Source organism: Giraffa tippelskirchi, chromosome 9 (genome assembly GCF_054371585.1).
Source record: "Giraffa tippelskirchi isolate mGirTip1 chromosome 9, T2T-mGirTip1v1.2.pri, whole genome shotgun sequence".
Taxonomy (NCBI): Eukaryota; Metazoa; Chordata; class Mammalia; order Artiodactyla; family Giraffidae; genus Giraffa; species Giraffa tippelskirchi.
This window is the reverse complement of record NC_137283.1, coordinates 98,711,443-98,727,183: the sequence shown is the minus strand read 5'-3', so window position 1 is coordinate 98,727,183 and position 15,741 is coordinate 98,711,443.

The window sequence follows — 15,741 nt, the reverse complement described above, 5'->3', positions numbered from 1 at the left end:
GCTCTCATTCCTCTTCACTTTCCGCCATTACAGTGGTATAATCTGCGTATCTGAGGTTGTTGATATTTCTCCCTGCAATCTTGATTCTAGCTTGTGCTTCATCCAGCCTGACATTTCTCATAGAAGTTAAATAAGCAAGGTAACAATATACAGCCTTGATGAATTCCCTTCTCAATTTTGAACCAGTCATTCCATGTCTAGTTCGAAATATTGCTTCTTGACCTGCATACAGGTTTCTCAGGAGACAGGTAAGGTGCTCCTTGAGTTTCTAGAAGAAATTACCCTTGACCGGTACAGTGGATATTAGACATACTCAAGAGAAATTTAAGTCAAATATTTTGAGGGCAAACTAGGGCATATGTGGGCATAAGTTATGTGTAGAACCAGATAGGGGAGGGAAGAAAAGCCAGAAAAGCAGTGGTTCTTAACCCTGGGTATATATTACAATCACTTATAGTCCTTTGAAAAATCACTGGGGCTTGGGCCTCCTATTCAGAAGTTTTGATATAATAGATCTGGATGGGACCTGGACTTTAGTATTTCTCAAACTCTCCCCAGGTTTTTCTAAATGCCAACCAGAACTAGGAAGTTCTAAAGTAAGTCTAAAGTAAGGATGAAAGTTTAGGGAAGATGCTTTTCATATGTGATGCAGAACTTAGGTTAACAGAAGCAGAGAATAAGAGTAGGGACTTAATACACAGACATTTATGTAGATGCATGTACACCCACATGTGGATCTCTGGTACATAACTAATCCTGATCTTGTCCATATCTTTGTAACATGATGTGTAAGCGGACAAGCTATGCTTGAAAGGATAAAGTAGATGCTATTTTTTAAAAAGGTGACCTTACTTGAAAAGAGTCCTATTTCCTTCAGTGTTTAAAAGTTTTTTTTAGTGTTTTATTTAGAGTTGACAAGAGTCTTGTGACTGATAATTTCTACATGAATATTAAAACATATGATAATTCACAGTGGCCAAATAACAGAAAGTGAAATAAAGGAATAAAAGGAATAGTAGAAATAAACAAATAACATTTACAGATAGTATGGGCATTTGAGTGAGTTAGTTCAGTCGCTCAGTTGTGTCCGACTCTTTGCAACCCCATGAATCGCAGCACACCAGGCCTCCCTGTCCATCACCAACTCCTGGAGTTTACCCAAACTCATGTCCATCGAGTCGGTGATGCCAGCCAACCATCTCATCCTCTGTCGTTCCCTTCTCCTCCTGCCCCTAATCCTTCCCAGCATCAAGGTCTTTTCCAATGAGTCAACTCTTTGCATGAGGTGGCCAAAGTATTGGAGTTTCAGCTTCAACATCAGTCCTTCCAGTGAACACCCAGGACTGATCTCCTTTAGGATGGACTGGTTGGATCTTCTTGCAGTCCAAGGGACTCTCAAGAGTCTTCTCCAACACCACAGTTCAAAAGCATCAATTCTGTGGCGCTCAGCTTTCTTCACTGTCCAACTGTCACATTCATACATGCCCACTGGAAAAACCATAGCCTTGACTAGACAGACCTTTGTTGGCAAAGTAAATGTCTCTGCTTTTAAATATGCTATCTAGGTTGGTCATAACCTTCCTTCCAAGAAGTAAGCATCTTATAATTTCATGGCTGCAGTCACCATCAGCAGTGATTTTGGAGCCCAAAAAAATAGTCTGACACTGTTTCCACTGTTTCCCCATCTATTTGCTATGAAGTGATGGGACCAGATACCATGATCTTAGTTTTCTGAACGTTGAGCTTTAAGCCAACTTTTTCACTCTCCTCTTTCACTTTCATCAAGAGGCTCTTTAGTTCTTCACTTTCTGCCATAAAGGTGGTGTCATCTGCATATCTGAGGTTATTGGTATTTCTCCTGGCAGTCTTGATTCTAGCTTGTGTTTCTTCCAGCCCAGCATTTCTCATGACGTACTCTGCATATAAGTTAAATAAGCAGGGTGACAATATACAGCCTTGACGTACTCCTTTTCCTATTTGGAGCCAGTCTGTTGTTCCATGTCCAGTTCTAACTGTTGCTTCCTGACCTGCATACAGGTTTCTCAAGAGACAGGTCAGATGGTCTTATATTCCCATCTCTTTCAGAATTTTCCACAGTTTATTGTGATCCACACAGTCAAAGGCTTTGGCATAGTCAATAAAGCAGAAATAGATGTTTTTCTGGAACTCTTGCTTTTTCGATGATCCAATGGGTGTTGGCAATTTGATCTCTGGTTCCTCTGCCTTTTCTAAATCCAGCTTGAACATCTGGAAGTTCACGGTTCATGTATTGCTAAAGCCTGGCTTGGAGAATTTTGAGCATTACTTTACTAGCATGTGAGATGAGTGCAATTGTGCGGTAGTTTGAGCATTCTTTGGCATTGCCTTTCTTAGGGATTGGAATGAAAACTGACCTTTTCCAGTCCTGTGGCCACTGTTGAGTTTTCCAGATGTGCTGGCATATTGAGTGCAGCACTTTCACAGCATCATCTTTGAGGATTTGAAATAGCTCAACTGGAATTTCATCACCTCCACTAGCTTTGTTTGTAGTGATGCTTTCTAAGGCCCACTTGACTTCACATTCCAGGATATCTGGCTCTAGGTGAGTGATCACACCATCGTGATTATCTGGGTTGTGAAGATCTTTTTTGTACAGTTCTTCTGTGTATTCTTGCCACCTCTTCTTAATATCTTCTGCTTCTGTTAGGTCCATACCATTTCTGTCCTTTATTGAGCCCATCTTTGTATGAAATGTTCCCTTGGTATCTCTGATTTTCTTGAAGAGGTCTCTAGTCTTTCCCAATCTGTTGTTTTCCTCTATTTCTTTGCACTGATCGCTGAGGAAGGCTTTCTTATGTCTCCTTGCTATTCTTTGGAACTCTGCATTCAGATGGCAATATCTTTCCCTTTCTCCTTTGCTTTTTGCTTCTGTTCTATTCCCAGCTATTTGTAAGGCCTCCTCAGACAGCCATTTTGCTTTTTTGCATTTGTTTTCCATGGGGATTGTCTTGATCCCTGTCTCCTGTACAATGTCGCGAACCTCTGTCTATAGTTCATCAGGCACTCTGTCTATCAGATCTGGTCCCTTAAATCTATTTATTACTTCCACTGTATACTCATAAGGGATTTGATTTAGGTCATACCTGGATGGTCTAGTGGTTTTCCCCACTTTCTTCAATTTAAGTCTGAATTTGGCAATAAGGAGTTCATGATCTGAGCCACAGTCTGCTCCCGGTCTTGTTTTTGCTGACTGTATAGAGCTTCTCCATCATTGGCTGCAAAGAATATAATCAGTCTGATTTCAGTGTTGACCATCTGGTGATGTCCATGTGTAGAGTCTTCTCTTGTGTTGTTGGAAGAGGGTGTTTGCTATTACCAGTATGTTCTCTTGGCAAAACTCTATTAGCCTTTGCCCTGCTTCATTCTGTACTCCAAGGCCAAATTTGCCTTGGGCATTTGAGTGTCACTCAAATGGGCATTTGAGTGTCACTATGAAATAAAAGGCCTTGCCAAGTAGCACTAGTGGTAAAGAATCCACCTGCCAATACAGGAGACCCAAGAGGGTTCCATCCCTGGGTCAGGAAGATCTCCTGGGGTAGGAAATGGTAACCCGCTCCAGTATTCTTGCTGGAGAATTCCATGGACAGAGGAGCCTGGTGGTCTACAGCCCATGGGGCCGCTGGCAGTCAGACATGACTGAGCACACATATGCAAAGAATAAAAAGCTATTGGATCCATATAAGTTAGTCAAAAATTTAGTAAGACTTGAAGCAAGATGGTGGATTGAGTGCACTTAGCTCTCTCTACTCTTGCTCCAAATTCATTGAGCTGAAAAGAAAATATTACATTATGCTGATGAAAAGTAGATTTCTTTATAGCAGATGTTCTTAGAAATTTTTGAAAGGCTTAAATTAGCCTGAATTAGAGCAAAGGAGAATGAAATGGCTAAAAGGTATTTATGAAAGGAAACTGCACCAAAAGAAGGATTGCTTTCAGGGGAACAACCTTCTCAAGTGTAAATAAGAGGTGCAAAAGTGGATGTGGAAAGAATCTCTATGATGAATAACTGTGGAAGTGAGTTTGGAGCAGCTAGGTGTGTTGATTCTCTTTTGCCCTCTGATTGTGCTATACTCCAGACACCAAAAGTACTTACAATGAGACTAAATCAATAAATTTTTTAATAGATTCAGAGAGTTAGAGTAAGGCAATGGACAATTACTGACCTACAAAAGTAACCTTCCTTGAGACTGAAGAAAAAATACAAGCAACTCCAGTGCCGTAAATCATGTCCCTTTCCAAAATCATCAGATAGCCTACAATGAAGAGGACCATGTAAGTCCTACAGGAAATCTTGAATGCACATATAATCCAGCACTCAACAGTCACCATGATTTTGCGCAAAACAAGAAAACAAAATAGTGGTATTAAAATCAATAAAAAGAAAAATGAATTTCTGACAAACAACATTAGTGTAACAAACAAGAGAATATTTTCAACTAAGTGTAAAAAATGTCAGATAAATTTGGGAGGACTTTGTATCCATAAAATTCTTGGAAATCAAAAACTAGAGCTGAAATTTTAAAACTTTGAATAAATGAAATGCATAAGATTAAAGATAACATTGGAACATGGGTTGGAAGATAACACTGTTGTGGAAGATAACAAAAAGAGATTTTCACGAAATGTAATACAAAAAGACAAAAGGTTTAAAAACATGTATAAATAAAAAATTGTTCATACATCTACTTAGCAAGTTATCAATAACAGGTAAAGAAGGAAAAAATAATTGAAGGAATGGTGAAAGATCACTTCAAAGGACTGAGGAAATATACACATTTTTGGTGAAAGATCTTGCTGAACATGCAATAAAATGAGTGAAAGAAAACAGATTCTGACAAAATGTGAAATGTCAAAATATTAAAGATAAAAATAAACCCTAAAATTTCTAGATTGGTAAGACAAGCTTCTTACAAAGGAAGACCACTTGCTGCTGCTGCTGCTAAGTCGCTTCAGTCGTATCCGACTCTACGACCCCATAGACGGCAGCCCACCAGGCTCCCCCGTCCCTGGGATTCTCCAGGCAAGAACACTGGAGTGGGTTGCCATTTCCTTCTCCAGTGCATGAAAGTGGAAAGTGAAAGTGATGTCGCTCAGTTGTGTCTGACTCTCAGCGACCCCATGGACTACAGCCTGCCAAACTCCTCCATCCATGGGATTTTCCAGGCAAGAGTACTGGAGTGGGTTGCAATTGCCTTCTCCAACCACTTGCTATCATGATGCAATTAAGATAATTTCTTAAAAAAACAAAACTGTAGGTTCATTTTATTAACAGATTCAAAAATTTAAAAATATTAGCAAATAGAATCCAGCAATATGATAAAACAATATTATAACTAATAATACATTGTGATTTACATTTTGCAAAAATAACTAAATTTAGAAAATACATTAAGCAATGTACTGCCTAAAATTTTATTGAGAGGAAAAGATCACTCTGGAAAAAGTAGAGAAGAAAGTAAAATGTCAATTCCTTTTCAAACCTTTTCATTTTTTATTGGGATATAGCCAATTAGCAATACTGTGGTAGTTTCAGCTGAATAGTGAGGGGACTCAGCCATACATGTACACGTATCCATTCTCCCCCAAAACTGCCTCTCATTCAGGCTGGCACATAACATTAAACAGAGTTCCGTGTGCTATACAATAGGTCCTTGTTGGTATCCATTTTAAATATAGCAGTATGTACGTGATCTTCCCATACTCCCTAACTATCCCTTCCCTGTGGCAACCGTCTAAGTTCCTTTTCTAAGTCTGTGAGTCTCTCTTTGTAAAACACCAATTCTTAACATGAATTTGTAGCAAAGTAGGTCTAAACCTGTTATGCCTGTAGTCTGATAAAGGACGGCCTTAATGTAAAGTATACCTATCAGAGACCCACAGAAAATACGATCACGAGAGAATGGAACAATTCCTTTAAAGTCAAGAACAAGACAAAGATATTATTTATTATAATTAGTATTCAACATACATTGGACTTAGCTAATGGTATGACTATCAAATGAACTAAAGCAGTTACTGGAGTACCTGGTTGTACTCTTTGCTCACTTTTTTCTGTAAACCTTAAACTTCTTCCCCCTAAGAACCCCCCCAAAAGGTGGTTTTTAAAGTCTTTTTTAAAATTTAACTTTCATTATTAGTGATTATTATTTCCATTTCTTCAGATCATTAACACTATATGATGTTGTTGAGCTATATAATTTTGGCCGTTTTTGTTGTGTAGTGTTATCCCATTGTGATATTAATTTCCCTGACCGTTCATGAGTTATAGTGCCTTTCAGTAGATCTATTTACAATTTGAATGTAACCTTTCTATGATATGCTTATTCAAGAACCTTGTGTATTTAAAAAATTGCATAATCTTTATTTTTCTTGCCACTTTATATAAGTTCTTTATAATATTCTGAATATAAACTCTTGATTATGAATGTTGCAAACATCTTGTCTTACCCTAATGCTTATCTTCAGTTCAGCTCAGTAGTGTCCGACTCTTTGCGACCCCATGAACTGCAGCACGCCAGGCCGCCCTGTCCATCACTAGCTCCTGGAATTTACCCAAACTCATGTCCATTGAGTCGGTGATGCCATCCAACCATCTCATCCTCTGTCGTCCCCTACTCCTCCTGCTCTCAATCTTTCCCAGCATCAGGGTCTTTTCAAATCAGTCAGATCTTCGCATCAGGTGGCCAAAGTATTGGAGTTTCAGCTTCAACATCAGTCCTACCAGTGAACACCCAGGACTGATCTCCTTTAGGATGGACTGGTTGGATCTCCTTGCAGTCTGAGGGACTCTCAAGAGTCTTCTCCAACACCACAGTTCAAAAGCATCAATTCTTTGGCACTCAGCTTTCTTTATAGTCCAACTCACACATCCATACATGACCACTGGAAAACCCATAGCCTTGACTAGACGGACCTTTGTTGACAAAGTAATGTCTCTGCTTTTTAATATGCTGTCTAGTTTGGTCATAACTTTCCTTCCAAGCAGTAAGTGTCTTTTAATTTCATGGCTGCAGTCACTATCTGCAGTGATTTTGGAGCCCAGAAAAATAAAGTCAGCCACTGTTTCCCCATCTATTTGCTATGAAGTGATGGGACCAGATGCCATGATCTCAGTTTTCTGAATGTTGAGCTTTAAGCCAACTTTTTCACTCTCCTCTTTCACCTTCATCAAGAGGCTCTTTAGTTCTGCTTCGCTTTCTGCCATAAGGGTGGTGTCATCTGCATATCTGAGGTTATTGATATTTCTTCCGGCAATCTTGATTCCAGCTTGTGCTTCATCCAGCCCAGCATTTCTCATGATGTACTCTGCATGTAAGTTAAATAAGCAGGGTGACAATATACAGCCTTGACGTACTCCTTTTCCTATTTGGAGCCAGTCTGTTGTTCCATGTCCAATTCTAACTGTTGCTTCCTGACCTGCATACAGGTTTCTCAAGAGGCAGGTCAGGTGGTCTGGTATTCCCATCTCTTTCAGAATTTTCCATGGTTTATTGTGATCCACACAGTCAAAGGCTTTGGCATAGTCAATAAAGCAGAAATAGATGTTTTTCTGGAACTCTCTTGTCTTATCACTCTCTAAGTGTTATCATTTGAGGAACAGTAGTTCTCCATTTAAGTTTTAATATAGACCAATATGCCAATCATTCCCTTTATAATTAGTACATTTTGTGTCCTGTTTTAGAAATATTTATCTATTACAGAATCATAAAGATGTCCTCCAACTTTATCATTTAGAAATGGAAAGCCACTCCAGTATTCTTTCCTGGAGAATCTCATGGACAGAGGAGCCTGGCAGGCAACAGTCCATGGGATTGCAATACACAGCTTAGTGACTGAACCACTTCCACCGTTACTTGTCACATTTGTACCTACAAACTATCCAGGATTAATTTTTTTTCATTGTATAAGGAAGCATTACATTTCTCTTTTTATTTATAAATGCAGCAAACCAACACTGTTTCCCTAAAAAGATAAATCTTGGCACATTGCACTTAGAAGTCATCTTTTCCATGAATGAGAGGTTTATATCTACATTGAATACTATCTGTGCCTTCTATTTTGGTTAATCAGTCTGTTTATCTTTCTTCATTCCACACCAAAAGTATGAATTGCTGAGGATTTTAAATTGTCTCTATAACTAGTAAGGTAAATTCATCTTGCATTCCCATATCCATTTTAGAATACATTCATTTCCCATAACAAATCTCTTGATATTTTGATTGGAATTATGTTAAATCTATAGATCCATTAGGGGAAATCTGACATGTTTATGACATTGAGTTACATAATAAAGAACAGATATATTTCTACTTTATTTGGGTTTTTCATTTCTAGTGCTAGACTTAAACACTTTGTGAATTTTTTGGTAAGTTTTGTGACTTGGAATTTGATGTCTTCATTTAATTAAATGGTGTCTTTTTTTTTTTTACAAATTTAATTTTTCTATTTACTGATGTGTATAGAAAATGTATAATTCATTATATGTAGTTTTTAAATGTGTATTGTGTAGCACATGATCCAACTGTTAATAATTTTTGAAGAAATGCTGATCATTGTATATATTAGAGTGTTCAGATGATTAAAAAGCATTTATAGAGCTTTATTCTTATATTTTAAAATGTATTTATTCATTTTGCAATGATATGTATTTTTACTTTTTATGAAATTTTAAGGGTTATATTCCATTTGCAGTTATTACAAAATATTGGCTATATTCCCTATGATGTACAGTATGTCCATGCAGCCTATCTTACACCCAGTAGTTTGTACCTCTCACTCCTCACCCCTGTGATGACTCTTTCCCCCTCTTCACTGGTAACCAGTAGTTTGTTATATGTGTGTCTGATTCTTCTTTTGTTATATTCACTAGTTTAATTTTTGTGCATGGTATAAGGAAGGATCACAGTTGAATTTTTAAAATTCCACATATAAGTGATATCCTACAGTATATGTCTTTCTCTGCCTGACTTATTTCACTAAGCATAATGCCCTCTGGGTCCATCCATGTTGCTGCAAATGGCAAAATTATGTTCTTTTTTTTAATGGCTGAGTAGTATTACATTGTGCGTGTGTATATATCATATCTTCTTATCCATTCATCCGTTGATGGACATTTAGGCTGCTTCATATCTTGGCAGTTGAAAATAATGCTGCTGTGAATACTGAGGTGTATGTGTCTTCAAATTAGTGTTTTTTAAAAAGATATGTTCCAAGGAATGGAATTGCTGGGTCACATGGTAGTTCTAGTTTTGGGTTTTTTTCTTTTTTTGAGAAAACTACACGCTGCTTCCCAAAGTGGCAACACTAACTTAAATTCCCACCAACAGTGTGTGAAGGTTCCCTTTTCTCTATGTCCTCACCAACATTTGTTGTTTGTGGTCTTTTTGATGATAGCCATTCTTACAGATGTGCAGTGGTATCTCAGTGTGGTTTTGATTTGCATTTCCCCGAAACAGTATGCTACTGGCACAAAAACAGACACATAGCTCAATGGAACAGGGTAGAGAGCCCAGGGATAAACCCAGGTCCTTAAGGGTTAGTTAAATCTATGACAAAGTAAGTAAGAATATGCAATGGTGAGAAGATCATCTCTTCAAGTAGTGCTGGGAAAACTGGATGGCTGCATGTAAAAGAATGAAATTAGAACATTCTCTAATACCATATACAAAAAATGAACTCAAAATGGATTAAAAGATCTAAATGTAAGAGCAACTATTATAAAACTTCTAGAGGAAACATATGGAAAACAACCTTTGACATAAATCACAGAAATCCTTTTTTGGATATGCATCCTGAAGTAAAGGAAATAAAAGCAGAAATAAACAAATGGGACCTAATTAAACTTAAAAGCTTTTGCACAGCAAAGAAAACCATTGACAAAATGAAAACACAACCTACTGACTGGGAGAAAAATGTCTGCAAATGATATGACCAATAAAGAATTAATATTCAAAGTATATAAACAGTTCACACAACTCAGCATCAAAACACAAACTGATTAAAAAATGGGCAGCTGATTGAATAGACATTTTTCCAAAGAGGAAATGCAGATGGTCAATAAGCACATAAAATAGAAATATTCTTATTTCTTGCTTTGTAGAATCTAAAATCATATTTTGTTCCTGCACAGACCTCAGACAGAACTTGGCTGTAGTGGGCTGTGCATGTATAAGGTTCTAGGAAGCCAGCAGACCACTGTTGAGCCTGTGCATACTCATAGGGCTCTTGGTTTAAATTTTCTTTTAATTTATGGTATGTTTGTGTTATTCATTATTTCTTGTCTTGGCTAAGTATTTAATATTAACTTTTGTTTGTTGCATTGTATCTAGCATACTTTTTGTTTGAAGTAGGATATAGAATCGCATCCATTCAAGCTACCATATTACCAACAGACTTCTGCAATCCTATTTTTGACATATGCTGTAACTTCCTCTTTTTAAAAGCCTAGATGGCATGATTTTCTCAGGAATGAAAAAAACTTAAAGATTATAACCTATTGTTTCTGATCTATGCTGTTTACTAAACTGCATTTTTTTGTCAACAACTTTTATCAAAGTTAAAGATGTGTTATTTTCTTTTAGATATGCTAGGCACATAGTTGAAACTATCTCAAAAAGGCAATGTTTAATAAAGAGATGGCATTTTTCATAGAACTAATGCTCATGCTGCATATTTTTCTTCTCATGTATTCATAAACTATTATTAGAGAAGAGGGAACTGAACCAGTTCCTTAGGTCCATGGTTTATTTAGTCCAAGATGTTGTCTTTTATAAGTATAATAATTTTGGGGAGCAGAAGTCAGTTTTGTTCCTCATAACCTCTACTTGAGAAAACTTAGGATTACATACCGAACATTCTAGTTTCTTTAATAACCTATTATGAATTTGTCATCCAAAAATTTATAGGAAGCTGTGTTTTTGGCTTATTCCACCAGTTGGGGGGGGGGGATAAGTTTCATGAGCTTACTGCCTGCTGTGTAAATTAGTACTTTACTTTTGTTGTTTTATAACTACAGCTTTTAGGCTACCTAGGGTGCCTCTACTATTACAGAATTTGGTGAACAAGATTGTACTGGATGAAATGAGTTTTTAGACTTTAACTATGTGAGGAAACTGCCATATAACTGTTTCAAAAATATTATTATATTGCATATAAGTCTATATTTAAGCTGTTGAAAAAAAGTAGGACTACTTTGAAATTTGTATTTTCTGCCAGGAAACATCCAGTTTTGCTAAACCAAAAGCAAATTAGACTGATGGCTATGGAAGAAGCAGAGCCGTTTCCACTGTGAAATGCATTTAATTGAACTCAGTGCCTGAAAGAAGCAGGATTAAAAAGAGCAGAGCTGGAAGAGGTGACTGTGACATAGTTGGAAACAAGAGACTGTCCTGAGCTCTATGAAAGAATTCTTAAATTGTCAAAAATAGTAATGAGACTAAGAATAGGGCTAATAATTTATATTCACTTAGTGTTTTTCCTCTAATTACACCTGTCCTACATACCTTCATTTTATCAAACTAACCTATTCCAGTATCTCTAACATTGAACACTTCCTGAGAAAACACCTCATTTTGAGTATTTTGTGCCACCTTAAACTGATGACCTCCAGCCCTGGAAGGCCGTCAGTCCTACCCAACTACTTTTCTACCACCTGTGATCAGCTCTGCCCCCATTTCTCTCTGAAATGTTGCTTTTCCACTCTCAGAAAATTTGCTAAGTCAGGACCAGAAGCTTCAGCTCTGCCGCTTACAATTTTGTCTCTGCTTTTCTTCTACGCTTTTCTCCTTCTGTCTGAACTTTGCGAAATCTGCATTCCTTTTCCAATTCAAAATATCAACTCTTGGAATGATGCCACATGAAAATTTTATATATAAAATCATCAGCTCCCTCTTGCCCTCATTTCCTTCCATATTCAATTTAGTTTCTGTGTTTTGTTTTATGGTTACCTTATGGATACAACAACTCTATCTCTCTGTGTCTATCATATGCACTTGTAAAAACTGTAACTTTATTTCAATTATCTATCTTTTCCATGTCCATAAAGGAACAACTGAAACTTCTGGGGAAAAAAAATCACCCACCTTGAATAACTAGTTTTATTTTAGTTTCTATAAAGCAGAACTCCACTTAATAATCCCTAGCACTACTTTTAGGTCTCCCTGGTAAATTTGCTTTACTATTCTTTGAAAGAACTATTTGAAAACATCTCCTTTTCCTTTAACCTTCCTGCATGTTATATACTCCCACATTCTAAACTGATAGCCTACCTCATACCTCATTAATCAAATAAATAGCAGACTGCAAATGCTTCATTCTCCCATCACCAAGTTAACAAACTTATCTTCATCCTCACACATCCTCTTTTGTATTTTCTCCTTTTTATAATTGAGGAAATATCCTTGCCTCTATCAAGGTCCATTCCCTTCACTTGTATTCTTATGCCCTAGTATTTCCCATTTTAATTTCAAAACCCCTCCTTTGACCTCACATCTTCTCTAAGCTGACATCCTATTTCTCTGCTGTTTCTCAAGGCAAAACTGTGTACCTGACTCCTCCTCCTGTTTACTCATCATTGCACTCCAGGTTGGCTTTCCACACTGCCATCGTGCAGCAAGTATCAACTGCCATCTTCAGAAACAAAAAGGGCAGTTCTCTGCATCTCACATGACTTATAGGGAATGTTTAACTCAATCAATTACTTCCTCATTTTTTAAGAAAATTTCCTCTTTTGGCTTTTATGAAATGACTTTCTCCTCTCCTCCTACCTAACTGGTAACTTTTTCAGTCTCTTTAATTGTATCCTCCTCCCTTATCCATCACCAGATGTTTTAACACTGCACTTGAAGGCCCAATTTTTTTCCTGAGTCTCCTTAAGTGGATGAACCAGTCTCAAAACTTGAATACAAATCTCTAAACTGATAAATGTCACATTTATATCTTAAACCTTGATTTCTGACCTGAGCTGCAGGCTCAGGTATTCAACCAACTTGACACGTTCCGTTGGATATCTAATAGACACCCCAAACTTTTCAAAAATGTAACTTCGTATCTCCCCCACACCTAAAATAATTTTTCTATGATGTTTACAGAGACAATTTCAGACAATACCTTTCATACAATATTTCAAGCAGAAATATGATTCTTCTTTGATCCCACTGCCTAGTTTATCCTCTTCACCCAGTTCATCAGCGATTCTTACTGATGGAAACATACGGCACGTTTGTGTCTACATCAGTGGTGTCCTTTTAGATGTGGCACCCTTATGTAATTTACAACCTGAACAATCATGCTCAATTGCCCTTTCCTTATTCTATCTCCAAATTATATCTGTAAATATATTTCTCTCTCACTTTACTGCCACTTTGCTAGAGAAAACCACCATGATTTCTCTCTTGGATTATTGCTTATAACCTCCCAGCTAGTCCTAGTATATTTTCCTTCACTTGATTTTATATGCCATTGACAGCATAATATTTTTAAGGTATTAATTTCATCACGTTGATTCCTTGATTAAATGCATTAATTTAATTTAAAAACTCCTTGCAAATTCCCATATGTTTTGGCCCCTGTCTACTTGTCAGACTTCATCTTGGCCACTGTCTCTGTGCTGGTCTCTTTCCAAGCTCCTTCCTCCCTTTGACCTTCTGTACTCTTTGCTTAAAATATTATTTCCCTCTCAATGTTCCTGGATATTACTACTTTAGTTGTAAGCCTAAAAAGCACTACCTCCAAGAGGCATTTTCTGCCCAACCCATCTGAAGGAGAATTCTTTCTCTCCACAGACTGCAACAGAACAGTGACTATTCCCTTCAAGGCATTTATCACAATCTCTTGTTAATATAAACGTTATGGATTTTTTGTTCGTTTACATGTGTATCTTCCATCACTAAGATCCACGAGGATAGGGGCATTAACTTGTTTACATTCTATTTTTAACTCCTAGGATAGCATCTCAGATAGCTCCTCACCAAATAGTTATTGAATTAAATATTTGTTGAGTGTGTAAATGACATTGTTATATAGTCACAAAAGTATTAGTGTATTTATTTTAAAATTTAGGCCTAGTGAAATTAGATCACTTGTCCAAGGATACATAACTGGGCCATGATTGACCCAGTTTTCCAGGAGTCAAAGAGTATTTTTGTTGAACTGTGTTGGATGATACAATTTTGAGAATAGTTCAGGGAAATCATTTTAAGACATTACAGGACCATCCAGTACTTGTTTAACACAGGAAGATAATTAGGGAAAAAACCAGAAAAAATTGTTCCTATGGACACATTGAATCATGAAGAAAAATTTAATCCTTTCTTTGGATGAAGTGTGAAAGGCTCTGCTTGGTACCGACAGACAGCTTGTTTATTTTACATAGAACATCTTCCAGCAGTGTCAAGCTCTGTAGAAAACATCCAATAAAGGAATTAATAGGGTTTAGGGTTAGGGTAAGTGACAATCAGGTACGTTATCAGGTTGTACAGATAGAAATAGGAAAGACAAGGCCATTTGGGGCCAGGACTGAGAGTCTGTTTAACTTAAGAGAATCTGTCAGGTACTCAAGAGCCAAAAATTAGTTGTTATAAGCAGGGACAATCCTGAAACTTACGTATCCAAGCAGTAAGTCAGAATTTGGAATCAAAATGTTCTTGAAGCTCTGGAGAAAGAAAGCTCTGGTACCCCAATAGCTGATTTAGAAAATTAAGTGAACCAAATAATTTCAAATATCAACTTAGGCTATGCAAACTAAGTGAATACAAGAAAAATGGTAATCAAAAATAGATCTGTGACTTCATATCCTTTAGCAGAGGAATTTTACTTGTTTTGAGAACCCTGGATTGCCTGAGATGGAATATAAAGCTCCAGGTGTCAAAAGATCCTGATAGATTATAACAGGAATACAAAATCATTCCTTTCAGTCACAGCTATTAGGAGAAAACAGAGCAGAATGGCCTTGGGAATATGAATATATTCATTGTTACATTATTTTATTATTTTTTTTTGATTAAGCCTTTTTTTTTTCAAATAAATTTATTTATTTTAGTTGGGGGCTAATTACTTTACGATATTGTAGTGGTTTTTGCCATACATTGACATGAATCAGCCATGGGTTTTATATGCGTTCCCCATCCTGAAGCCCCCTCCCACCTCCCTCCCCATCCCATCCCTCTGTAAATGAATACCATCTTTACAGCAAATTTTCTTAAGAATGTTTCTTATTTATTCTGTTATTTTAGTAATTGCTTTTGTGCAGCAAAAGTAAAACTGATTGGGAGTCATTGATTCTAGCCTCATCACCAGTCAGTGTTTTAGGATATCTTTCCTAGCTGATTGATTTCTCAAATAGTAGAAATTTCCTAAAGTTACATGTATAAACTTTTGAAAAATCATAGAGAAACTAATATAAACCCACTTCATCTGTTCACAGCTTTTCTTCCCCTTTGGTCTGTCTTCATAAAGTAGACCCTTAACTATTTTTGCTTCCTGTATTGGTTAGTTTTATGTGTCAGCTTGGCGAATCTGTGGTGCCCAGTTGTCTAGTTAAATGCTAATCTGGGTGTTGCTGTGAAAGTATTTTGGAGATGTGATTATCACTTATAATTAGTTGAGTTTAAGTAAAGATTGCTCTCCAAAACATGAGCAGGCTTCATCCAATCAGTTGAGGGCCTTGAGAGCAAAAACAGGTTTCCCAGAGAAGAAGGAGTTTTG